This window comes from Ovis canadensis, chromosome 20 (genome assembly GCF_042477335.2).
Source record: "Ovis canadensis isolate MfBH-ARS-UI-01 breed Bighorn chromosome 20, ARS-UI_OviCan_v2, whole genome shotgun sequence".
Classification (NCBI taxonomy): domain Eukaryota; kingdom Metazoa; phylum Chordata; class Mammalia; order Artiodactyla; family Bovidae; genus Ovis; species Ovis canadensis.
In genome coordinates, this window is record NC_091264.1 from 65,905,230 (window position 1) to 65,929,833 (window position 24,604).

At 53.9% G+C, this 24,604-nt stretch overlaps 1 protein-coding gene and 1 long non-coding RNA gene across 4 annotated transcripts in view; one reads left to right on the forward strand and one right to left on the reverse strand.

Annotated features, from left to right (window-relative positions):
- GMDS (GDP-mannose 4,6-dehydratase) overlaps positions 1–24,604 on the forward strand; it is a 419,586-nt gene that overhangs the window by 246,570 nt on the left and 148,412 nt on the right. The window lies entirely within an intron of this gene.
- On the reverse strand, positions 18,811–24,044 carry LOC138425727 (uncharacterized). Of its 2 annotated transcripts, none has more exons than XR_011251353.1 (3): positions 23,292–24,044; positions 22,817–22,968; positions 18,811–21,921 (listed from the first exon to the last, which is right to left on the reverse strand). It is a non-coding gene; the product is annotated as an uncharacterized lncRNA (long non-coding RNA). The 2 variants fall into 2 exon arrangements; XR_011251352.1 differs by having other exon boundaries at positions 23,547–24,033.

Genomic DNA, 24,604 nt, shown 5'->3' on the forward strand with positions numbered 1-24,604 from the left:
GGAGAGGAGGGAAAGGAGGCAGTAGGGGAGGGGAGGAAGTGGGGGGAGGGGAGGGGAGGGAGTGGGGGAGGGGCGGCAAGCAGGGGGGAGGGCAATAGAGTTGGGGGCAGCAAGGCTGCCCTTGCCGCTTGGCTGGACTTTGACAAGCATCCTTTCTACTCCATGGACGAGGAGTCAGGTTTCGAGTTTCGAGCTGAAGGCCGTGGGGTGGTGCGCGGAGGGCCTGGTTCTGATTTTCAGTGGTGCTAAGAAGGTCAGGGTTCACATTTTTCCCATTTTATCCTGAGCTCATCACCAGCGGGTCTGCCTTTGCACACGTAGTAAACACTCCCGAGCAGATGAGACCAGGACGGGGTTCCCAGCCCCGGCCGGCGCCGACACCCCCAGTGTGAGGAGAAGAGTCCATGCCGCTGGCGGTGCAGCCGCTGCTCCACCTTCGCACCGGCTCTCTGACGGCCGCGTGTTCTCGTCTGCAGTGAACAGTGACGTCTCGTTTCCGACCTGAGTGAAGGGCTGCTTCATTCGCGCCTTTGTTCCTGTCTCTCGGCCACTGAAACGTATGCTTCTGGTTTTAAGCCACTGTTAGGACCTGCGTTGCATAAAGACACATGCTCTTGAAATCCTCTTTTTTCCTAGTCCAGAAGTTAATTATACTTCCTAAGGCCTTGGTCTGAAAGGTTAGTCAAAGTGCTATTCCTGTGTTAAAACCCATGAGTAATAAAAGTTCTCTAAATAACTCTTTAATATCTATGTATTTTATCCTCTTAGAATTCTTTTTGAACGAATAATAAAAGTAGGGAACATATTTCTTATATTTGTAAAAAGTGACTTAAATTTCTTTTTTATAAATAAAATGTTCTGACTTCCCTCTCTTCTTAGACAGTTTAATCTTATCAATCAACAATGACCACTTTCTTCCTGTTAGTTTATTGGCTGATTCGTTTGAAATTGGCCAATGTCTTTTTAAGGCTATACACTAGAAAAAAAATTTCTTTTCTATTTTGTCATAGCTGTAAACGTTGATTCGTGATGTTGGTACAAGACGCAGATGTGAAGGGAGGGACGAGTATGTGCTGCGTTTGCATTTATTGATGAGCGGACGTTGTACAACACCAAACAATGCCAACAATCCCCAAGGTGAGGGGCTCATAGACTAGCAGACTTCTGCACTGTTGAGACCACATATTCAGCAGCTGAAGCAAATGTGAGCATGTCTAAATCTCTAAGAGTGATTTCAATCTATAAGATTTTGTTTAAAGCTTTTAGGAGGTGTCAGAATCTTTAAATCACCAATAATAAAATAGCCCATTCTCATGCTAAGTAAAAGTTAAAAAAAAAAAAAGGCTACCCAGATACTTCATGTAAATTTAGAGGCATTGAATAAAATCAACAGGAGGCTTCCCCTCCCTCCCCTGTTTACCCTGGAAAACACTCACACACACTCACACATAAACACACACACACACAGTCACACACTTTCCTGTGAGGGGCTGCTGTGTGCACACATCACGTAACATGTCAGGGTTTGCAGCCAAGCGTTTGTGGGCGCTGTTTCCAGTCCACTTGCCCTGCTCACAAAAACGTACCAAAACAAACAGGAAAAATGTACTCTCTAAGGTAAAGTCCTAAAACATCTTCTCTTTGACTTGCTAGAGGCTTTCCTATGGCGAGATCTCCTCTGTGTGTTCAGAAAGCCCAGCGGTTGTGCATGTGAGCCCCGGTCAGAGTTCATGGATAAGTCCTCCCGCCCCGGCCCCCATCGACGGCTCGGCCCCCATGTCGCATCACAGGTGACAGAGCCGACTGAGGCAGCAGAGGACAGGCAGATGCTTTCGAATTTAATGTCTAAAATCACATTCCCTAATAAATTTCTTTTCCTGTTCCGCAGAGTGAAAATACAAGCATTGTTCCTTACATGTTCAAAAGTAGAACAGTGTACTTAGTTTAGCTTCTGAACATTCAAAAATGATCTGTAACTTCAGTATTTGATTTCTTTAGTTTAGGGATGCTCACTCGGGGTTTGGTGTAAGTCGACGCGCGTTTTATGTTTGGAAGAGACAATGCTGCTTGGAGAGATTGGTCTCAACAAGGTCACAGTTCTTGTGTGCATAGAAATTATTCCTCCTCCTCATTAGCTTTTCACATATACCATTGTTTTAGCCTAAAGAAGAATATCTCAATAGTACCAAATAATAAATCCACAGCTTTTTTTTATTTAACCAAGGAAAATGTTACATGAATAAGGCGTTAGATGTTTTCCATGAGGCTTGCTGGGCACAGCTGGGCAAGCGTCCTCGGCGGAGACAGACTGCCATGAGCTTTGCCAAGCTGTGGGAATGCATAAATTGTAGACTTCTCTTATGAACGGTCTTAATGCTGTCAACCTTGTTCTGGCTGAGGCAGAGAACTTTTCCGAGGTGCACACTCTGGCCTCCTCCCCGGCTGGCTGCGCCGTGGGCCGCACCAGACGCAGCCTAGGTGCGGGGACCGGCTCGCCGGCACTGCTCCTGGCCGCCGATGCCGTGCCAGCGGGAGCCCTTGCCTTCCTGCCCTTTCCGTTGTCTCCTGTCCAAGGCCTGTTTATGTAAAGGAAGAACCACTGTTGCTGTTTGAAACATTAAACAAAATAATTTTATTCCTCTTTCAATACTGCTGGATCACCCACAGCCTCTAAAATAAATAAATGAGCTTAGCTCATCAAACAAAACATTATTTTTATTGGTCTGGTTTGTGAAGAATGAGGAATTCTAGTGCAGAAAGTATCTGTCCTTTCATCATCGTCTCCCTTCCTGTTGGAGTTATTTTCTGTAAATCCTACTCAGATAGTCCAGGGTTTAAAGTAACTCAGACGTAGAAGCTGGGAGAGTGGTTGGTGTACATATCCTCCCGGAGCCTCTTTCTTTAAGGTTTGTGCAATGACTCTGTGCATAAACACAGTCCATTACAGCTGCTTTTCAGTTGGAATTTTAGCAAAATTAAACGTCAGTCTAGTGATAGGAAATATTTTGACTTTGTCATCTGGATGAACTCTCTCAGAAGAAAAGCTGGGTGGGACCAGGCATGTTTGTGAGCACCTGGACCCTCTGCGGTGGGAAGGGAGTGCGTTTGCTAGGACAGGGCTGCAACAGCTTCCCCCGTGGCCTTGGGTGCCTCCTGGTCTCTCACTTTTCGAGCAGAGAGATTACAGAGATGACCTTCAACCACGGACGTTTCTGCTCTGTGCCCTGAAATCATAGGCTGTGGATCAGCCGGGCAGCGCTGGCGTCCAGCCCCGGAGGCTGCCCTTCTCACGGGGCGGACTCCACCGATCCCCTGGAAGGCAGCACCAAGATGCTTACTCCACTGGCTCTGGGGAAACTGATGGCCACCCCCATATCACTGCCCGGGCAGCGATCAGAGCCTGCTGACATCTGTCTTTTGGGATTATCCACCCTTTCAGCTCCCAGGGGTTCTGGTGACCCAAGGCCGACTCGTTGCCACCAGAGAGGGACAGACAGAGCGATGCTCTTGGTGACTGAGGTCAAGGAGTTAATATCATTTAGTTGGCAGTTTTAAACGTTTCTTGGAAACTGCTTCAGTAGTTTGGTCTCTGCTCTAGTTTGCTTTTCCGTATGCTTTGGTCTAATGGGGAAACTTGAAAGCTACAGCTTCACGTTTGAAAGGCTGCTGTTCAGTAGAGGAAGTCGAAATCAGCTATATTGCTCCAAAGATCAAAACAGCATTTTGTAACAAAGTCTGACTTCACTGTTTACCTGAGTTGGGAACAGTGGCAGCAGCTAGCTCAGGTGTGGGATAGACAGCAGCCCCGGGTTCACCTCCAGCTCTGGGAGCCCTGGATCCCCGTGCTCCTGTTCGTCATGCAGACTCTGTTGTCTTAAGTACGTCCGGCCCCTTCCCGGACACTGGGCTCACACACACGCTCCTCCTGGAATGCATGTTGTCAGCCCTGAGCTTGGGAGCTGTCAGCCCAACCCTGTCCTTCACGGCCTGAGAGTCCCTCCATCCTGTGGGCATCGTGCCTGCCAAGGTGACTCGCCAAGCTTTTCTCTAGGGACCTGGCCCAAAAGCAGCCCCGTAGCAGACCCTTACACAGCTCCACAGGGTGCTCACTGGAAGGCAGAGCTTGTTTCTGTAAATTACACTCTTGAGCGGGCAGGCCTGATGTTTCTTGCCCCTGCGGTGGGCTCTGGCTGAGATGCTGCCCGCTGGCCGGCAGCTGGTGGAGCAGAGGCGGAGGCACCAGATGAGAAGCGCGGGGAGCCCAGGCGAGGCTGCGGTGCAGCAGGGCTGCTCGGGTCCTCACCTCCTTCCCAGCAGCGTCTGCTCGTGTGCGGGTCAGCGAGCTGGGGAGCTTGACATGGTGAAGCTTCCAAACAACGTAGGGTTTTACCTTCTGAACTAAGTTCCTAAAATCCAAAACCTGTGGGCCACACCCTGTTTCACATGTGACAACTTGTGCCCTAAAACCCTTTTCATCTGTTTTGGGGGTGCTGTCCATATATTAGTAAAAATATCCACTCCTCGGTTTTGAGTCAGGTTCACTGTGTGTAGCTCACACACAGTGATGCTCACGCTTTGCGGTGTGTACATCTGTGGGGCTTGTAACTGCAGCAGTCCTGTGACTGCCACACCGTCAGGATTTAGAATGACCTGCATCCCAGGTGGCTCGGATGGTAAAGAACCTGCCTGCAATGCTGGAGACCCGGGTTCGACCCCTGGGTGGGGAAGATCCCCTGGAGGAGGGCATGGCAACCCGCTCCAGTGTTCTTGCCTGGAGAATCCCATGGACAGAGGAGCCTGGCGGGCCACAGTCTGTGGGGTCACAGAGTCAGACAGGACTGAGCAACTAACACTTTCACACCCCAGAAGGCCTCCCCCTTCCTCTGTAGTCAGTTGCCTCCTCTCCTCTCCTTTCTGACCCACGGAATCAGTGACTTCTCTGCCCCAAAGTTTCCCCTTTTACAGAAAAACATGTGACTGTAATTTCTAGCCTTTGGAGCCTGGCTGCTTTCGCTTCTCGTTTGCATTTGAGAGTCAGCCCTGGCGTTGCCCATATTTTCTTCATTGTTGAGCAGTAGCCCCGCCCATTATATGGATCGACTTTTTTTTTAACTGAAAAAAAGTACAGAATTTCATTGTAATTTTTTTATTTTGCAGTGATATTGTTTGATTGCAATCATCTTTTTATTTTTAATTGGAAGATAATTGCCTTACAATGTTGTGTTGGTTTCTGCTGTGCAACAATGCGAATCATCTATCGATATAAATATATACGCATATAAATTACATACGTATCGGTATATACATGAACCCCTCCCCCATCCCACCCCACACCCCTAGGCCCTCGCAGCGTGCCGGGCTGAGCTCCACACCCTGCGCAGCAGGCCACCGGTGGCGTGCCACGCGGCGTCACGTGCGCGCCAGTGCTCCCCTCTCCCGTGTTTGAACTCAGTATCAGTCATGTGTCTTCCCAGGAGTTTGAAATGCATATAATTAAGGTCAGGTCACTAGTTTATTTTTAATTTCTCTCTTCCTTTTCTCCCCCCTTCATTGATTATCCTTATTTATTGAAAAATAGTCAACTTACAGTGTTGTGCTTCAGGTTTGTAGCAAACCGATTCAGTTATACATTTACACACACATATATATCTGATATATCCTTTTTTGGATTCTTTTCCATCATAGGTTATTACGGTGTATTCTCTCTCCCTTTTTTAAACACGTTATCATGTGGGTGTCTTCTGGCGTTTCTAGCTGCTATTCGCTTGGTTGGTCTCTCGCCCTCACTAGACGTGAGGTCTGGAAGGCCAGTGGGGAGCAGGAAGTCGGTGCATATCCACCTGTCATGTAGGATTCTACCCCAGTCATCACCCAGGATTTCCAGTTTGTAAAATTTGGACTTAGTACTATTTTCTTAAAAGGAGGCTGGCCATATTTGAAGGCATTCACTGTGTCCCGATGCTCTCCCGTGGACGCAGTCAGGTGTCCTGGCACTGCCCCGTGGGTGTGGTTAGGTGTCGTGACTCACAGTTCACACGTGACTAACACGAGGGCTGAGACGTCATCTCCACAATACCCGACTGTGAGCAGAGAAGCTCAGGTCCGGGCGGGCCTGCGGGGCCCCAGACACTCCAGCCTGTGGTCTCTGGGCGCATCGATCAGAAGCAAGGGCTTGGGTGCCGTTTTTCCGACTTACAAACCGAAACCAAAAGTCAGGACAGAGGTTGGAGTCCCATCTCCAGCTGGAGGCGGGGGCTTATTAATCAGTCACACTCATTCCACTCTCAGTGGACGTTAGCCCTGGAATGTTTATGCCAAACAGAGTTGTTGTTTTTTTTTTTTCCCTAATTGAAATTTTTCATCCAGTAAACTGCAGTTTAGCCTAGTTTGAACTGCTGCCTGGAGAAGTGTTTGTTCGAGTCTCTTGCACGAGACATCTCAGAGGCCGCTTTGTCAACGGCCTTCCCGTGAGCAGGGCCGTTTTGGGGGCGTGCTCCCGGGGGCAGAGCAGAGGCAGCACCGGCTCGCGGGGGCTTCCGCGCCTGAGGAGGCCTCACTGCCCGCCGCTCGCCTCCTGTCTGGGCAGTGCTGTGCTTGGTTGGTTGTCAGAGAAAAATCACAGACAATATGCTAGTCGGGTCACAGCTGAATCTCCAGTTTGTGCGGGTCTGAGCGCCGAGAGTCAACAGTAGGACAGGGAGTGTCCCCCGGAACTGAGACGCCAACCTCAGGGCCTCTGCTTCCTCTGAGTCCCGTGGGGGGCGGGGGGCCAGAATGAGGGGGCCCTGAGATGCGACGGACGTTTCTTCTTTAATGGAGCCTGCCAACACTTGTGAATGACCGAAAACCATTAAAATTCTCTTTTAAAAGCTAAATCTATTTCAACCTCCCATGTAGACAGGGAGGGAAAAGAATAAAAATTATCATCTTTGTTGAATTCTCCTAAGATCAATCAACAGTCCTTAATATGACTGATGCCAGGGAGGGCCACGAAAATGTTAAAGACGCCTCTGTAAACTGGCCAGTGAATTCTCCTGTGAAAGTTCAGAAAGCATTCACTCTGGCCGTCGGAAATAAATGTCTGAATTTACTCTCTCTTTGTGACGTTTCTTTGCCTGTGTTTATCCCTTTTCAAATAACATACATCGCACTCCTCAGTGAAAAGTAATTGGAATAAGTAAAATCTGAACCAAATTGCAGTGTGAAGTAGTAGCAAAAAAAGAGAGAAAGAGGTGGAAGCGTAGTGACAAGCAAAGCATTGTTACCGAAAGTTTCTGGAAGAAAGCCGCTTTCCCGCTGCTGGCCCCGTTAGGAAGCTTGGCCGCTGGTACAAAGCCACACAGCTGCACACAATATAAACGAAGGTTAACAGCATATTTGGTGCGTTTATAACTTCCCTGGGGCATTTTAACAGTAAAAATAGTGATTGTTAACCCAGTCCATCTGAACTTAAATATGAGCTTACTTTGCAAGAAATGAGGGGTAACGTGTAAGCAGTTTTCTCCAGGTTTCACTCGTTTGAAGATTTCACGTTATGGATCCTTTTTGTCTGATTTCATGTTAATATGTTTTATCCGACATGCTGGCTTATTTGGACTCTCAGCCTGGTGGCTTTTCTCCTACGTAGGGAGTGTAGGTCTTCATGAACGCGATACACCCAGTGTTCTGACGGACGAGACGCGTATCCATACGTGTGACACAGGCTGGGGCGGTGGAGCTGATCCTATAGTCGTCCCGGCGGATTTTCTGGGGTGCGCACCACGGCGTCCTCTGCTTATAATCACAGGAATGCAGCTTCCAGCAGCCGAGACCTCTAGACTGTCAGAATATTTCTAACTTAATTCATAAACAAAGCCAAGTCGGTGCATGGACCACGGTCAGTCCTGCTGGGCAATGCAAAAAATACTACAAATGCGTTTCATTATGTTCCCTCAGCCTCAGCATCTGCACTCCGCTGCTGGCTCCCAGCAGACGGGCGGCCATCGTGCTCCGAGGTGAGAGGCCGCTCCCGGCACGAGGACGCCGAGGAGCACTCGTCAGATGAGGCCCGCGTGCGTGTGCGCTCAGCCGCTCAGGCGCGCCCGACTCTTTGTGACGCTGTGGGCTCCTCCGTCCGTGGGATGCTCTGGGCAAGCATACTGGACTGGGTTGCCATGCCCTCCTCCAGGGGATCCTCCTGACTCAGGGTGGAACCCACGTCTCTTCCTGTGACCCTAAACCAAGCATCAGCTGGAGCCAGACGGCAGTGTCTGAAGTGTGAGGCGCCGAGATTGTGGCTGGACACCCCCCCCGCCCAGGCCCAGCGTGAGCTCCCCCAGGCCTGCAGCCCCCCGTGTCCACACAGGGTCCCCCCGTGTCCACACAGGGTCCCCGCGTGTCCACAGGCCTCATCTGACTCCAGGAAGCAGCGCTGCTGACCGCTCGGCATCTCCTGAGAGCGGAGGACGGTGCGGCCCAGCCAGCCAGTGAGTGTCCCGGTGTGGCTCCGTGCCCCCGCCTGAGGCCTGGTCCTTCTGCTCCGCAGCCCAGCAGCAGAGTCTGGTTTCTCAGCAGCCGCCGCGCTGTGTCTGCAGAGGACAGTCTGCCGAGGGGCACGGGCGCTGTGAGTGGCCGCACCTGGTCGCTCCCTCGGGAAGCGCAGCGTCCGCGTGCCTGGCGGCCTTCAGCTCTTCCATTCCTTAGACTCTGAGAGGAATTAGACCTTGGGAATGGTCTGTACTGGTTTCGCTCTGTCTCTCCATAACTTTGAGGAATCGCTGTCCTTCAGCTCGAGGTAGACTCGGGGCGTGAGCGGCCCCTTCCTGCGCCCTGCTGCGGGGAAGCACTGGGCCCCAGGCGGAGGCCTCGCCCTTCCTCGCTCTCAGTCCGCTCCTCGAGGCCGCCCGGGACTGAGGCCCGTTGGGAGCGACAGCCCTTCTGCTCCGCCGGAGCCGTCCCACAGGCCGCGGCAGTCTCCGTCGGGCGGCTGCCAGCGTCGGCCGTCTGGAGCCCGGGCGTGGCGGGGGGCAGGGGAGAGGTCCTTGCAGCTGCAGACCCTGAAAGGCGACACTGCCGACCTTGAGCTCCGGGGGCCTCGGGGGTGCTCGGTCCGGCCTGGCCTGGGGTGGAGTCTGGCACGTGTGGCAGCCGGGGGGCGGCCCTGATGCAGCAGTGCGGGCAGCGGCGCAGACGCCGCGTGGACGTGGGCACTAGCAGGCCCCGCGGGCGCAGGCTGCGGCCAAGGGTGGGGGGTGGTTGGTGCAGCTGTCTCTAATGGGCGCCCGGCCGGGCAATTACGCATACGGCTCTCATGTTCAGCCCCTGTGTGCACTAGCGTCAGGAGATGCTGGGCTGTCCCTGTGGCCCCTGACAGCTGACAGTCCACGCTGGCCGCACTCCGAGTCGCGGGCTCGCCCCGAGGTAGCTGGGTGCCCGCGGTTTACCCCGCAGCTGCAGTGGGTGTGCCTCGTGCCACCCTTCAGATCCCCAGCGGCGGGGGGCTCTCGTGGGCGGTTTTGGAGTCGAGAGGTGGACACAGGGACACACAGTGTAGACAGGTGTCTGTCTGCACCGAGAGACGCCACGGCCACGAGAAGCCCGCCCGCCGCAGCCCCGCTCGCTGCAGCTAGAGGAAGCCTGCAGCGGCAGCAAAGACCCCGCACCACACAAGAAAGACATCCGGCCCCACAGGGTCGCCCTGATGACCCCGGCGACCCCGATGACAGACGCGCGCGGCCGTGCCCACCCCAGGCAGGGGCGCTTCGGGGTGCTGCCCACACCGCCAGGGCTCAGGCCCTCCTCTGGACGGGACCCCTGCCACCTCTGCCCACCCCCGGTCTCTTCCTTGTCCTCTTTCTCCGTAAGCAGGTCTTCCTCTCAGTGGGGAGGTGAGGCCTGGACGTTTGTCCCCGGAACACGGGACTGACGTTTCTAGCCGGGAGTAGCCCTGGAGCAGACGCTGACGCCACGGCTGTGGCTGGACCCCCTCTTTCTTGGAGCCTCAGCAGTGCTCCCTCGCCCGTTCCCCCTCCTGGGTCCTCAGGGCACACGGGGTCCCCACGCCTTCCCTGCCACAGGGCACAGAGATCTCTGATCGATCAATAGGTGAACAGTAGGGTGTGGTCTCCGTCCCTCAGGGATGAGCAAAGCAAGTGGAAGATTTTCACACCCGTGAGCCCGGGCCCCGCAGAGCATCGGCCTCCCTCCAGTGAAAACAAAGCCAGTGTCGGGCAGCACAGGGCCACCTCTGCTCACCTCCCCTTCTTCTTTTTGGCCGATTGTCTCCGTGGTCTTACAAAGCTACCGTCAGCAAGAAAGTATGACCAGGGAGGAGGATGAGAGATTGATCCGGGACGGCGAGGAGTCCCCTCCCCAGTCAGTGCAGACAGAAAACACAGGTGTCACTTCAGGACCCGGGAAGAGAGGTTTGTGCAGATGCCCTGGGTCCAGGACATGGAGCCGTGGCCCCAGCGAGGACAGCCCCCGGGGTTCGGGGGTAACTGCCCAGCAGGGCCCACCTCGACCCCCCCAGCCCGTCCCGTCCAGCGGCACCCCAGCTTCAGCCGCAGTGGTGTGCCCCACCCAGGGCATCAACCACAGACGTCCCCAGACGTTGCTCCAGCCCCCTGGGAGAGAAGCCCCTCGGCCTTGTCTCGGGAACCGTTGTTGTTCAAGGATGGATGGTGCTGGAGGGGAGAACGACATGAGGCAGGGTCTTCTGGTTTTAAAGCTGAATTTCAAAAACTGAAATCCCAATTTGGTGTGTGGTCTCTTTGCCCTTGGACAGCAAGGAGACCAAACCAGTCCATCCTAAAGGAAATAAACCCTGAATATTCACTGGAAGGACTAATGTTGAAGCTGAAGCTCCAATACTTTGGCCACCTGATGAGAAGAACTGACTCATTGGAAAAGACCCTAATGCTTGGAAGGATTGAAGGCAGGATGAGAAGGGGATGGTGAGGATGAGATGGTCGGATGGCATTGCCAACTCGATGGGCATGAGTTTGAGCCAGCTCCAGGACATGGTGTAGGACAGGGAGGACTGGCGTGCTGCAGTCCATGGGGTCGCAGAGTCAGACACAGGGGCCTTGGCCCCCTGTGCAGTTGAGGACCCCCTTTCCCACTTGCCCACGTCCTGTAGAGGTTAGTACTCAAAGTATGACTTTTGGGTACATTTTCCCGTTTTATAGAATGGAATTGTTTCTGCTACCAACGTTTACCTGGGTGTGAATTTTTACAACTGGGATATTAATCCTTTAAAAAGAGACTTTTTAGTGGAAATGCTGACACAGCCTCAGCGCCCCCCCCCCCATGGCATCTTGGCGTCACTGCACTCTGGACGTGTCTGTGCCCCGAGAACAGTGGTGGCATTGTCTGCCTTGGAACGGGGCTGGGGCCAGGGTGGGGGGCTTTGGCACTGATATCAGAGCCAGGGAAGTGAAGCACAGACTGCACCTCCGTGCATGAGCCGCCCGTTCAGCTCAGGCATCGTCTCCAGCGCACACACGGGTCTGACCCATGCAGGATTTGCGTGTTTTGCCCCCTGCGGTAAATCAGACCGATGGCGCTGCCTCTGGTTGCCTCTCCCAGCCTCTCCTCTCTGGGTGTGAGCTGCTGGAACGACAGCCCAGGGAGGGGTGTTCTCTTTAGTAAATGCTCTTCGGGCTCGGCCTGGAAGCGCCTCACGTCTCGGGTACTCGCTGTGCAGAAGCTGGCTGTGCGCACGGTGGTCAGCTCAGACTTGCTCTGGTGGGGACTGCACACAGGCGCGGCAGTGGCCTGCCATTTTTTCTGGTCTGACAGCATTCATTTCTGCAAATAAAAAGCACTTCTGAGTAAGAAGCGGAAGAGGGGCTGAGGTTGGGAGAGGCTGGCGTCACAGAGGTGACGGTCCGGCCACCTTGGATTGGCCGTCGTGGTCTGTGGGCAGCTCTCCGGTCCAAGTCTTCTTGTGTCTCATGATGGTCTTTTGAGTGTGTTTGGTGGGGACACCGGGTAGGGGAGGCCCCTGGGGCTTAGTGTTGGGGAACCCTCCCTTTCTGGTTTGCTAGATCACCTTCCTTGTTCTACGCCTGTGTTGAACGCTTGTGTCCTGGCGTTCAGTGTGGGGTCTTCCCACAGCTGTGTGTTTGCAAACAGTTGTGCTCACACAGGCAAGGAGCGAAGTTCTGCCCTGAAGCTCCTAACCTTAGTAAAGTCTGTTGTTTCCAGTAAACCCTTCACCACGAGCATAATATTACGTTATTGTTCACCAAATGCACTTAAATATTTAAATGACATCAGCAAACACCTAAAGCTTATTTCCTTTTGCAATAAAATACATATATACATATATTCTCAGTCTTATAAGTCTCCACATTAACAATAATTTACAGGTTAGAAGACAGTCTTGGTTACAGCTAATCCCTCAGCCCTCTACTCTTGTTGGGAACACACACACGTTTTCTGAGCATCTTAGCTCAGTGTCTTGGGTCCATCCTTCTCTCCTCCTTCAATCTGATGTGTAAGAAACAGCTTCATCTGAAGGGTCATCTCCTCCCGCAGCCCCTCCGGGAAATCTCAGAGCCCTCAGCCTCGCACGGCTGCCCCACCGAGCGCTGCTGCTGTTTACAGTCTGTTACCCCTGAGGCTGGCTTCCCGTTTAATAAAGTACTAAAAATCCCGTCGAGTAGGATCAACTTGGGTGTTCTGCGGTTTGCATGGTGGTTGTCCTGCCCGACTCCCACAGCAGAGCCGGGAATTGGAGCGGTGAAAGGAGAGACATGGGGGGCTGCCAGCTGAGAGACCCCCGGCCCCGGACACAGGCTGGGCTGGGGGCGGTGTTCCTGGAGGGTGGGCGGGGGCCGGGGAGAGCTGGTCTTGGGAAGCAGCCGCAGGTCTGGATCCAATAATCCCTAGCCGCTGCGTCTGGAATAGATCTCGGGGTGAGTGGGGCGGACTCGTACCCTGCTCTGTGCTCTGCACTTATTAGCCTCCGAGCCCCTGCTTTGACCCTGCTCCCTTTCTAAATTAATGCATCTCCAATTCCCTAATCTAGACATTTTTTTAAATCTCATGTTTCTTTGTTTCCACCCAATTGGAGGAAATAGCTGAGGAGTTTTCAACTGTTTACCCAGAGGCAAAATTAACAGGTGCATTCGGGTGACTGGGGGCCTCACCCACCGCGCCAGGCCCGCCCGGGTGCAGTTCCAAGAAACAGCCCGGTGTCGTCAGTTAATTGAAAACCGACAGGGCGACGGCGTAGCCCGGAATCTGGGTAAGGCTTTGCCATGTCCTGTGCGGCGGCCTCCGTACCCGTGTCTACGGGACGGACTTTCTCAGGAGAGAGCTTGAAAGCAGCTAAGGTGGGACCAGAAAGGGTCGCCTCCCTGCCACAGTCCAGGGCACGTTTCCCTTGGGGGCGGCCTGGCGCGGGGAGAGGCTGTTGGGTGCTCTGCTGTCTGTTGCCTGGTGACGCCTCTGTTTGGAGCAGCCGGTCCGGGAGCCCGCGTGTGTGAACAGGGAGCATTAGGAAGAAGTAGGGTGTGTCCGGGGTCCTCTGTGGGGGGCACAAGGCCGTTTACAGGGAAGCACGTGGAATTTCCCGTACGCACGTCTTCAGGCACAAAAGCTCTGCAAAGCCTTATTGCGAAGAACGAACTTCACAGCTTGCAGAGGGCACCCACTGTTTCTGAGCTGTTCTGGTTCCATGAAAAGGGTTTTGAGGAGTTCTCTGTTGGAGAGAAGGGACCGCAGAGCTGTGCCATTGTGGCCCAGACAGCGTTGCTGTTCCACGCGCCGAAGGCGAAGAACACCTGTCTGAAGGCCTTGAGAGGCGCCTTTCCCGCCCAGGGACCTCCGAGGCTGGCCAAGGACAGCCTCCCAGATGAATCCCCCGTCTCTCCTCCAGGCCTTTGCTGACACCGTTCTGCTGGGCACATGCTGGCGGAAAAAACACACCGAGCGGCCCAAGGCAGGAAGTGGCTATTGTCAGGACAAGTGGTGCCAGGAGCTCCGAGCGCCCACGCGGAACTTCTGCGCGGAGGGCAGGGGACCCGAACTGGGGGGAGGGCTCGGGGCCCTGGGGTTCATTAGAAGGGGACAGGGATGCCGGGCACCGAGAGCTTCGCCACATCTGGACCCCGGGCTTCTGGGTGGAGGGAGGTGGCCACTGGCCCAGGTGGTGGGTGCCTGCTGGGGAAACGGGCTGGTGCTGGATCTGGGAGGATCCGAGGCAAAGCTGAGGAGTGTGGTCTGTAGGCGTGGGGAGCTGGTGAGTGGGAGGTGGGATTCGGGTGGATTCAGGAAGCAGTAGCGGGTTTTCCTGGTGGCTCAGTGGTAGAGAACCTGCCTGCCATGCAGGACATGGGGGTTCCATCCCTGGGTCAGAAGATCCCCTGGAGAAGGAAATGGCAGCCCACCCCAGTGTTCTTGCCTGGGGCATCCCAGGGACAGAGGAGGCTGGTGGGCCACAGTCCACGGGGTCACGCAGTCCACGGGGTCACAGAGATAGGATGTGGCAGCTAAGCAACAGAACCAGTGTCAGCCCCGCGGCCTCCTGCCCCCGGCACCGTGAGCCCTTCGAGCGTGCGCCTCCCCAGGTCCTCCCCGGCGCCCGGCCTCGTGCCCTGGCCTGGACGCCCCTGGTGTCCTGACCCTTTGCTCCCGTCAATCTCGTGCACGCCCCTGCCCCTCCAGAGCCTGTCTCCCCTTCAGCTGTGGTCTGTCAGGTCAGGCCCACGTCTGTCTCAGCCTCCATGAAGGCTCAGACCGCCACAGGCCCGAGCTCAGCCCCGGGGACAGAGATGCTGCCGGGCAGATGTGCACGGGTTACCAGCCGGCTCAGCTCGGGGCGAGGGGAGGCGGGCCCACACCGTCCTCTGCCGTGACCCGTGTGCCTTCTCCAGAAGAGCCGCGCTTCCACGTGTGCACACGCCATAGGCGTGTGTCTGTGTGTCTGTGTCCATCACTGAGAAAGGTTTCCGCGAATCCCAATGAGGCATAAATACAGTCTCGCATGAGGGATAGTAAACTGAATGGGAAGCATCATGCTTTCCCCCGCTCAGGCTGTCTGCCACCTTCTCTAGGCCACTTATTATATTTGTCATAGAGGCCCACCTCAGAGATACTGCAGGCTCGATTCCAGACCTCTGCAATTAAGCAAGCACCTCAGTAAAACGAATCGAGACTGTTTGGTTTCCCGGGGCGTGTAGCGCTCACACTGTACTGAGGTTATTAAGCTTGCGTTAGCATTACGTCCAAAAAAAGTGCCTTCGTTAAAACCTACTTTATTGCTGAAACATGCTGACCGTCATCTGACAGTGTAGAGCGGCCACGGACCTTCTGTTTGTAAAAGACACAGTATCGGCAAGCTCTGGGAAAGAGTGAGGACAAACAGAGAGGAGCGGGGTCTGCCTGCAAGTCAGAGAGAAATCGAGGCCGGTGGCGGCGTTGACACGTTACCTCCATCTCAGCCGGGAAATGCCCTGTGCCGTGAAAACAGTTTGTCTGACTTACTTTCAACTGTTTCTACTTTTCATCCGTAACCAGAGTCATGTTTCATACTCAGATGGAACATGAGAAAACTTCTGGGAAGACACGATGTAGACATGTTGAGGTTTAGCGGCATTTACTGAGCAGAACGGCGTGGCCCAGAGGCCCCCTTTCCATTCTGTATAAAGAGGCCACTTAATGCAGTCATCATCGATTCATCTGAAGAAATGTCACTTTAAGATTATAGATGCAATTCTGTTATTAATTTCTCCTACTTGCACAGAATGATCCAAGAGAGAAGTTAGCCTGCTTATAAAAAGAAGTGTGTGTTTGGATTGTGCCAGAAGTTATTTTGAAATGTACTTTCGTGTAGTAATGCTGCTGAAAGTTGCTGCGTAGATACAGTTGGGCCAGCTTGTACATTCATTATCTTTCCCCAAATTGCCAACCAAAATATTCTAAGCAACAATAACAACAACAAAAAAAAAACACTGCTGTAATCTTAGGGTTTTTTTCTGCTCCCTCCGGGGGGAGGAGGTGGGAAAAAGCTGTGCTTTGTTGTATTTCTTGGTGCAAAGCTTTGAAAGATTTCTTCTAATAATGAAGATTGTCTGTCAGTGATTTGGGGAAATTTCAAACTAAACAAACAACAACAACAGAAATATGCCAGGCGTTTATGAGTTTAAGCTTCAGGGTAAATGAAAAATTATGGTGTGGTGAGAACTTTACGTTGAATCCTGAGATAGATGCACCCCGTGTAAGGCCGTCCCACAAGTCTTGAGGCCCCCCGTGGAGAGTTCCCGTCCCCACCAGGCCCCTGCCTCCAGGCCGCCCGGCCCCGCCTCCGGTTGGAACAGTCCCTTCTGCATGGAGTGGGCGGTGGGCCTTTGGGGGACTGTTGTTACTTCCTTGTGTGTCGGCCATACATCACACTTGGGGAAACTGCAGGTTTAGAGACAAACTTGCACACAGACCGCGGGGCGCCTGCCCAGCCTGGTGGCCGGTGGGGGTCGCGTCACCTCCGCGGGGAGGGTGAGGCGGCGAGCCAGTCTGGACCGGGCGCTGGCACCGCCCCCGCGCCCCATCCTGCCCGAGGCCCTGGGGGCCCCACGGTCCTGGGCTCTCCAGCCTCACAGCTGGTGCTGGTCGCCCTGGTCTGAACGGATGTTAACTTGGGTGCTTTCCTTCCAGCCCCGGAGCTGGGAGACCCGGGAGGGTGGTGCCCGTCTCCTCCGCCCACGTGGCAGCAGCCTGCCCGGGGCGTGAAGGGGCCTGCCCGCCTGAGGCCGCACCCCGCCGCCCCAGGGCTGCCCACCCGGGTGTGGGCAGGAGCTGTCACCCTGGCATGTGGCTCGTCACCCGCACCTCCCCCGCCGCCCCGGGCAGCACCCGGCCATGCAGGATTGGGGCTCTGCTTGCCACACATCCGCAGGCGGCCGGGGGACACGGACCTGCCCCCGCCCCCAAGTCAGGACGTGTCTGCCTTCAAGTGACAGAAAATGTGAGTCAGACTGGCTGTAGCTGTAAGGAAATCTGTGCGCCCAGAGGTGTCCGGGGCCTGGTTGCCCCCTCTGCTGTCCCACCACCCCCCCAGGCTGGTCCCTGGGGTGCGTCAGGCCGTATCGCCTCCGCTGAGAGCAAACCGAGAGCAAAGCAGTGATGCCCGTCTTGTTGCCAGAGTCCGGCCCTGCCGTGGACCCTGGCGGTCTGCTGAGAGCACAGCTCTGACTGCCCAGACACGGCCACCACGCAGTCTGTGCCAGACTTCGCCCAGCAGGCAAGGGGGGAGGCAGGAGATCACACCACAGAAGCCTTCCTGGAGGAGGCGGCCTTTGCGCTGGGCTCTGAAGAATAGGTTATGGATGAGATTTGAAGCAGAGGAACGGTCTGGACAGCAAGTCCTGAAGGGCCTTGCGGTAGGAGCCCAAAGTGGTGACCGCAGAGGATGAGGGTGACAGGCTGACCGGGAGGGCGTGAGGTCACGGCCGTCCAGGGCCTCAGGGTGTCCTGGCCGGATGTGGGCAGGCCTCTGAGCAGGTCCAGGGCGGGACAGGGAGGGCTGCCTGAGAGGAAGCCCCCCGGGGGCGCAGGGGAGAAGCCGGCGGGTCCTGGGCCCCCGGCCACCGTGGCCCCTGAGCCGGGCCATCCTCACGCTGCGGTGGTGACACTGCGCCCCGAGCGGGGCCGTGCGCACAAAGCACGCGCCATCAGTGCTCGTCCCCGTGCTGCCGCCAGCAACCGCCCCTTCCCAATTTTCCTAAACACCTTAAATGAATAGTTTTACTCGTTTGAGGATGCAAGAAAAACAGCGACCCTTAAAGAAAAAAAAATTCCCTCCATGGAAGCAACCCAGACGTTGGTTTCGTAAAGTGGGGAGAACCCAGCATCCGGCTGCAATTTAGACTCAGCTTGTGGGATCCCAGTCTTCCCAGGTGGCTCAGTGGTGAAGAATCTGCCCACCAGTGCAGAAGACCCAGGTTTGATCCCTGGGTCAGGAAGATCCCCTGGAGGAGGGCATGGCAGCCCTCTCCAGTGTTCTTGCCTGGAGAGTCCCACGGACAGAGGAGCCTGGCAGGCTACGGTGCACGGGTCGCAAGAGTGGGTCGCACGTGACTGAGCTTTCCACACACACAGGGTCCCCGCCAGCAGCACCCTCTCCTCCTGCTCGGGTGGGCGTGGTGGGTGGGCGGTTGCCCCTGTGTTTCTGGCTCTGACTCTCTACCCAGAATGTTCTGTTCGCACAAACCTGGTTGACGTCCGCGGTCGGCGTGCCTGCCTGTGTGGAGCTGCGGCTGTGTGTTCAGTGCCCACTTGGAGCATAGTGGGAACCGGCTGTGTGCCGAGTGTGTATCCATCCAGGCATCTGCTGCCTGGAGACTCAGGAGGGATTAAAACTGGCTGCCGCGTCGTTCCCGATGCTGTTGACTTCAGAGGAGCGAACAGAAGTGCTTCCTGGAGGATTTCTTTCCTGGGTGTGAGCTGAAGACGAGCGGTTCTCAGCCGTCCCCACCAGGGTCTGGCCCAGGGCTCCCTGGCTGCTCAGCCCTGCTGCCTGCTGGCCCCAGGTGTAGGAGACGGGGGCCAGAGCCCCCAGCTCCTCCGGGAAGCATCTATGCAAGCACACCACAGCTCGAAGTGCAGCGGCCCGGCTCTGCCTCCGGCTTCAGGGAGAGAGTGCAGGGTGAGCTGGAATAGCACCTCTGACGTGGTCGACGCGGCGGCCAGGATGATGGATCTGAGATGTACGTGAAGGGATAATTGTACACAACCAGTTTAAAAGCTGGTAAATATTTAAGGGTCAGGGGTTAAATGTCAGAGCCATGGCGCTTGGGCTCAGCTCCATAAAACATCCAGAATGACTGCTAATTAAACCCAGGGTATATTTCAGCAAAGGGAAATAAATTTGACAGCTAACAACCGATACTGGATTACCACCTTGCAGAGGTTAGGGATCATGCTAGGAGTTGTAGACGGTTTTCAGTGGTTAACCTGAAGTCATCAGAGGGTGAGTGCTCCCCGTGACAGATCACTGCGCTGAACAGAGCTCGCTCTTGGGACTCAACCATGAGTGTCGCCGGGAGGCACCGTGTGTCCAGGCCCCCTGGCTCACCTGGTGCTTAACAACAAACGCCGTGTGGCTGCCGCAGAGCACACCCTTAAAATGAATGCAGTCGAAGGCGCGCTGACGTCTCTTCCTGAGCTGGATTTCTTTTCTGTGATTAATAATCACCAATGAGTGTCACAGCCAATTAGGAAGCAAGATGAGTTTGATTTCCAAACGGGACAGCAAATTGAAAGCAGAAAACTATCAGCTCGGTGTCATCGTCCGGGAGTGAGGCACGCCCTGGTGGCGCTCAGGTGGTCCCGCCTTCGACCAAGCTCAGCATTCTTCAATGGGCAGGTCATCCGGACGCCACCCTGTGTGCCCCGCCTCGGGAAAAGGCTGCTTACCTTGAGATGGGATATGCTGTATGAGCGCTAAGCAAACAGAGTGATTGTAATATTTTAATAGCTGTGTTTACATGCAGATCTTGAGATTATTTCTGCATTAGGTGATTTATGAGGCTATATTAAGTAAATCACACTTGGAATGCTGCTCCAGAGGATGAGTCACGGAGTATGGCCATTTCCCTTTCTCCTCACCAGAGGAGCTCAGAGGGAAAGAAAGGGAATCGCTCGGCACTCAACCCGTGCGGATGGAGAACGCGGCCCATTCAAGCTGCAGTTTCCGCTGCTTTGGATACTGACTGACATCTGTTTAAAGTAAAATTGTCTAACCTGAAATTTCGCAGAGATAAATTTATGTAGTAAAATAAATAAATAAAAATAACCGAAGCCATAAAAGCTCGCCACTCCTGCTCCTGAAGCTTCTGCAGGCTGAGCTGATTGCTGTCTGATCTTTACGTGAGGTATTGGTTAAACCAATTAAGTCGTTAGGAGTAATTTCAATAATGCTAGTGTTTGAGAGAACGAACGACCACATCGCAAACAGTATTGGCCTTAATTAGACTTTCAAACTCAGAGCCCTATCTCAGTCTGGAGCCGAGTTCTCTAATCTCGACTCTCCCTGCCTTCCTTCACTTAGTTGTAAGGGGGAATTTTTAATATGTCTGGCTCGAAGTAATTAGTTTGCAAATGTGTAATGTGAGACCTGGTCAGAGGGAGCTGGAAGGAAAGCACAGCCCCTCCCTTTTCACTTTATGAGCTTTTCCTGTATCTGGAGGCTTCCTGCGAGGAGGGAGTGTTCCCAGGGGCGCAGCTCTGGGAGGTTTGCACCAATCGCGGTGAATGCCTGCACACAGGTACCTGCGGCTGACCTCGGGCCCTCTGCCCTTTAACAGAAAGGCAGTGCTTTTCTTTGTCAGGTCTCTGCCCCCTCCCGCCTCCCCCGCCGGCCCCAGGCGCCCTCCATACCGGCTTCCTCTCGGGCTGGACCCGGGCAGGAGATCCTGTCCAGACCTGTGGGAAAGTGCCCAGGGCCCCCCATTCCCACCGTCCCGCCCACCCGCTGGGGAAGGAACTCTGGGCAGGAAGGTCTCATTAGCCTGAAAGAACATCCCGCCTTCCTGCCCAGCTAGCTCCGGGCTCCTGCCGCAGTAAATGCAGGAGGGCAGCGCTCACGCTGCTCAGATGGGGCTCTGTCTTTGGAGAGTCATAGCGCTCTGCTCACACAGAGAACTCCCTGCTAACTTCCTTCCCCAGGCGAAGGTTCGTCCCGATGCGTTCCTGCCCTCGGAAAGTTCAGCCTTGAGGAGCCGGGTGGCCGGCATGCCAGTCACGAGGCCAGGAAGCCAGAGCTTCACGAATTCGGGGGAGTCTGAATCCTCCGCACCACACAGTTTCTTCAGTTCTAACAGTCTTCAGAGACTCGGGTTCTGCTTCTGTGGAAACTTGCTCTGTGTTAGGAGGAAATGGCTTCCCCCCCGACCCCCCAGCACACACCCATTTTGTAAGCGCAGGAGAATCAATCAGTCCAGCCGCAGCCGACAACCAGAGCGAACATTGACTCACCACCCCGTGCCTTCCTGCTGCTCTGCATCTGAGCGTGCGGCGAGCCCAGCAGGTGGAGGGGCTTTTCCCCAAGGTGCAGTGGCTCCACACTTTTGGATGCAATTTAATTTTTAGTTTTAAAGTCTTACGTGGCACAGCTGAGCATGCTGGAAATTAAAGCTGGTATGAGCACAACTGCGGGAGTGATCGAAAGCTGAGCGGGTGAAACACGGAGACTTGCACTTCCCGCCCGTGAAGCTTAGCTTTTTCCCAAACGTTCTCTCTTGTGAACGTAAAACAAAGTCTTATCAGCAAAAGCAACACAGCGGAGCAGCTGGACGCCATTAGACCCTCCATCCTCACGATTCTTCTTCATTACCTTTCTCCTGACAAGCCTCGCTCTGCACAGAAATGTAACTTTGTGATGAGATTTATGTAATTCAGGTGTCCTCTCTGCTGAATGAGCCCTTGGCTACAGAAGAAAGGGGTTTGCAAGCATCCAAGGAGTTTTATAAGAGGAGGAGGCAGGACATGACAGAATTTGCAAAGAAACACGGGCTAACCTGACCACTTTCACCAACCCCCCTTTTATAAGTTCTTTTCATATTGAAACATTTTTCTGCAGACTAAAATAGTCGGTAGGTTTTATTTTACTAAAGCAAGACCTTTAGCTGTCTTACCGTAAAATACCCAGCAGCGCTCTTCCAGTGCCTTCTGGCTCAGGGGCTGTGAGCCGACTTTCTCAGCAGCGGCATAGGCATCCAGCCGTCAGTGCAGGCTGCAGCCGGCCACGCATATGCCCCTGAGTTTAGTGAGGCGGCGCTCCGGTTGTTAAGGTGGTGGCCGGTGTGCTGGCTCATTCTCACCCATCTGGGAGCCTTCCACTTGAGGTCTGCCGCAGTAAGTGTCAGTATCTGAGCCCAGGGTCAGACGTGTTTCTTTCAGTGGCACCACAGGACCAGCGGGGAGAGAGACTTATCCCTGTTAGAGGTGATGGGGCACCAGGGAATCGAAAGCATGTTTTAAAAAATAGAGGGAGCGAGAGGAATTCCCTAAGGGCCCTCTGGGACGTCAAGTCAGTAGCCTCTTCTTTCCTTGATGGGATAGTTATTTTCTACCGTATTACGAAATTAATGTCTGTAAGAATTGTTGTAATCAAAAAGCACCTGCTACACGTAATTTTATCAGCAACAGTTCAGTTGCTACTTATGTCCACCCTCCTGTACTTCCGGTTTGAATTAGAAATACAGAAAGCCTAAGAACCTGTAAAATAGTCGATTCATCAGAATTAAAACGTCATAGGCATAATCTGGTGATTTACAGGTGAAGGTCACTCAGGGGGTGGTGGTGTCATAAGTTAAGGCTCCTTTGATTTCACATCATTTTCCGTAAACACAGGATAAAGATCCCCAGCGTTTGACATCAGAGCCCCCCTCAGAGGCACAAGTGTAGCTGCCTTGGGCGTCTCACTCTTCTGCTGCAGGGACGGGGGGCGGGGAGGAGGGAAGGGCTGCCCTGGACTCGGCTCTCGCATCCCCCGGCTGTCACCGAGGGGCCTCTCAGGTGTCCTGCCCCCAGGAGACCTCCCTGGCAGTCTCCGACTGGCACCGGTTCTGGGCTCTTCCCCTCCCACCCTGATCACCCCCTTCTGCTCTGTGGTGGGGCCATCCGCTCAGAGGCCAGGATGGGCTGTGTCCCCATTCACCCCTCTTAGTGGCCCCATGAAGCAGGAAGAGAAACAGGCGCAGAGAAGCTGCAGAGAAGTTGCCCAAGACTGTGTGGACAGTAAATGATAAGAGTCTGCACGTGAACATAAATAATTCTGGCCAAGACAGCAGCAGTCTTAATTTAAAAAAATTTTTCTTTACTGACTTACCTAGAAACATCTAAACTCATGTAGCTGCTCTTTGGACATCCGGTCAGCTCTATCCTGCACCCTTTCTGTGTTGTCTTGTCAATGACAGTCTAAGCCCCTGAGGCGCTCTGGTGATGATTTAAAAATCTTCCCCTGCCACCTCCAGTTGATACCTAGTGGGTGCCAAGAGAAAGACAGACAACAGATGCTTAGTAAACACTTGCTGAAAATTAAAAATAGGACATAGTATTGTTTACATTAGATAGATGACAGGCTTTGATTTGGGGTCAAACTCAAGGACCAAATAATTATGCTCAAATGATCAGCTGTGCCTAGTTTGAGCCATGGAACAGAATTAAGACAAGGTTTAAAAATCCAAAATAACTGTTATTTTTTTCTTGGAAGTTGGGGTGGAGGCAAGCCTATTCCCGTCCAATAGCGAACCAATTTGTATCTAACATAAAGCACAGTTAAATAAGGGTTGTGATAAGGCTACCAGGTGGCTGGCTTGCAGCTGTGGCGAAGAGCAAGCATGTTCTCCAGGAAGTGGAAGCACCTCTGAGAGACGTCCGAACAGAAAGCAGGGTCAGAGCAGCGTGTTCTGTGTCTCTGACAGGGTGGCAAGCACAAGAGAAGGACCCCCTGGCTGCCCGCTGGGGTTCTGGACTGGGGGGAGGTGGCTCGGGAATCGTCCAGTTAGCTCGAGATCTTCAGCTCGGGAATGCCGGGTCTGCAGAGAGAGGGGAGTCACCTGGGGTTCTTGGGGCGGTGCAGCTCCACAGGCCCCGCCTGTCAGTCCATCCTCCCTGGGGCGGTGGGATCTCAGATTCAGATTAGAAGTGTGTCAGAAGCCGAAGGCAGTGAAAGTGTCAGTCGCTCAGTGGTGTCCGACTCTTTGCAACCCCGTGGACTGTAGCCCGCCAGGCTCCTCTGTCCAGGGAATTCTCCAGGCACAGATACTGGAGTGGGTAGCCATTCCCTTCTCCAGGGGATCTTCCTGACCCAGGGATCAAACCTGGGTCTCCTGAATTGGCAGCTGGAACCTTTACCACCTGAGCCACCAGGGAAGCCGTAATCTTGTATTCAAATTAGAAGTGTGTCAGAAACCAAGTGCAGGCTGATGCTTAGACCTCGTCTCACGACAGCCGTGTGAATAAGTGCCTTGTTGCGCGTTCCTGGTTGGTGAAAGAGGGAGTTGCTGTGTGTCCACACGGATGTCGCACACTCCAGGAAAAGACAGGTCCCCTCTGGGCGGTGGCAGAAGGTGGCGGCGCCCCTGACCCCGCCCCTGTCCGGCCCAGGCCATGTGGTGTCCTGGGCCCAGCCCTTCTCCTGATGGGAATTAGCATCTTGAAATCACCCAACTTTTTTCCATGACCATAAATGTTTTACATGGAATCTCTTTTAAGTTTTTAAACCTTTTAAACCATAGGTTTAAATGTTTTAAGCCTTCGATGGACCCCTAACAAAACCTTGTACAGTGTCCTTCATTTTCCTGCTATTGGATGAAATTAAGTATCAGCTGGCTTCATTTCAAAGCATGCCAAACATTTTAACCTGCAAATCAGTAACTTTCTTCTTTTCAACTTTAACTACTAGATTTTAAAATATTAACCCTTAATAATGTCTTTAAATTTGCAGTAACTTTTAGCTGGAGTCCCAGCCCTGCCTTGATGAGTCCATCGTGTGTGTGCACAGAACTTGCTTTTCTGATGGGCAGGACAGGGATTCTACAGGAATGCACACCAAGTGGTTTAAGGAGGGTGCATTTCCCAAGTAGATGTTGCCTAGAAATGCAGAAAAGCTAAC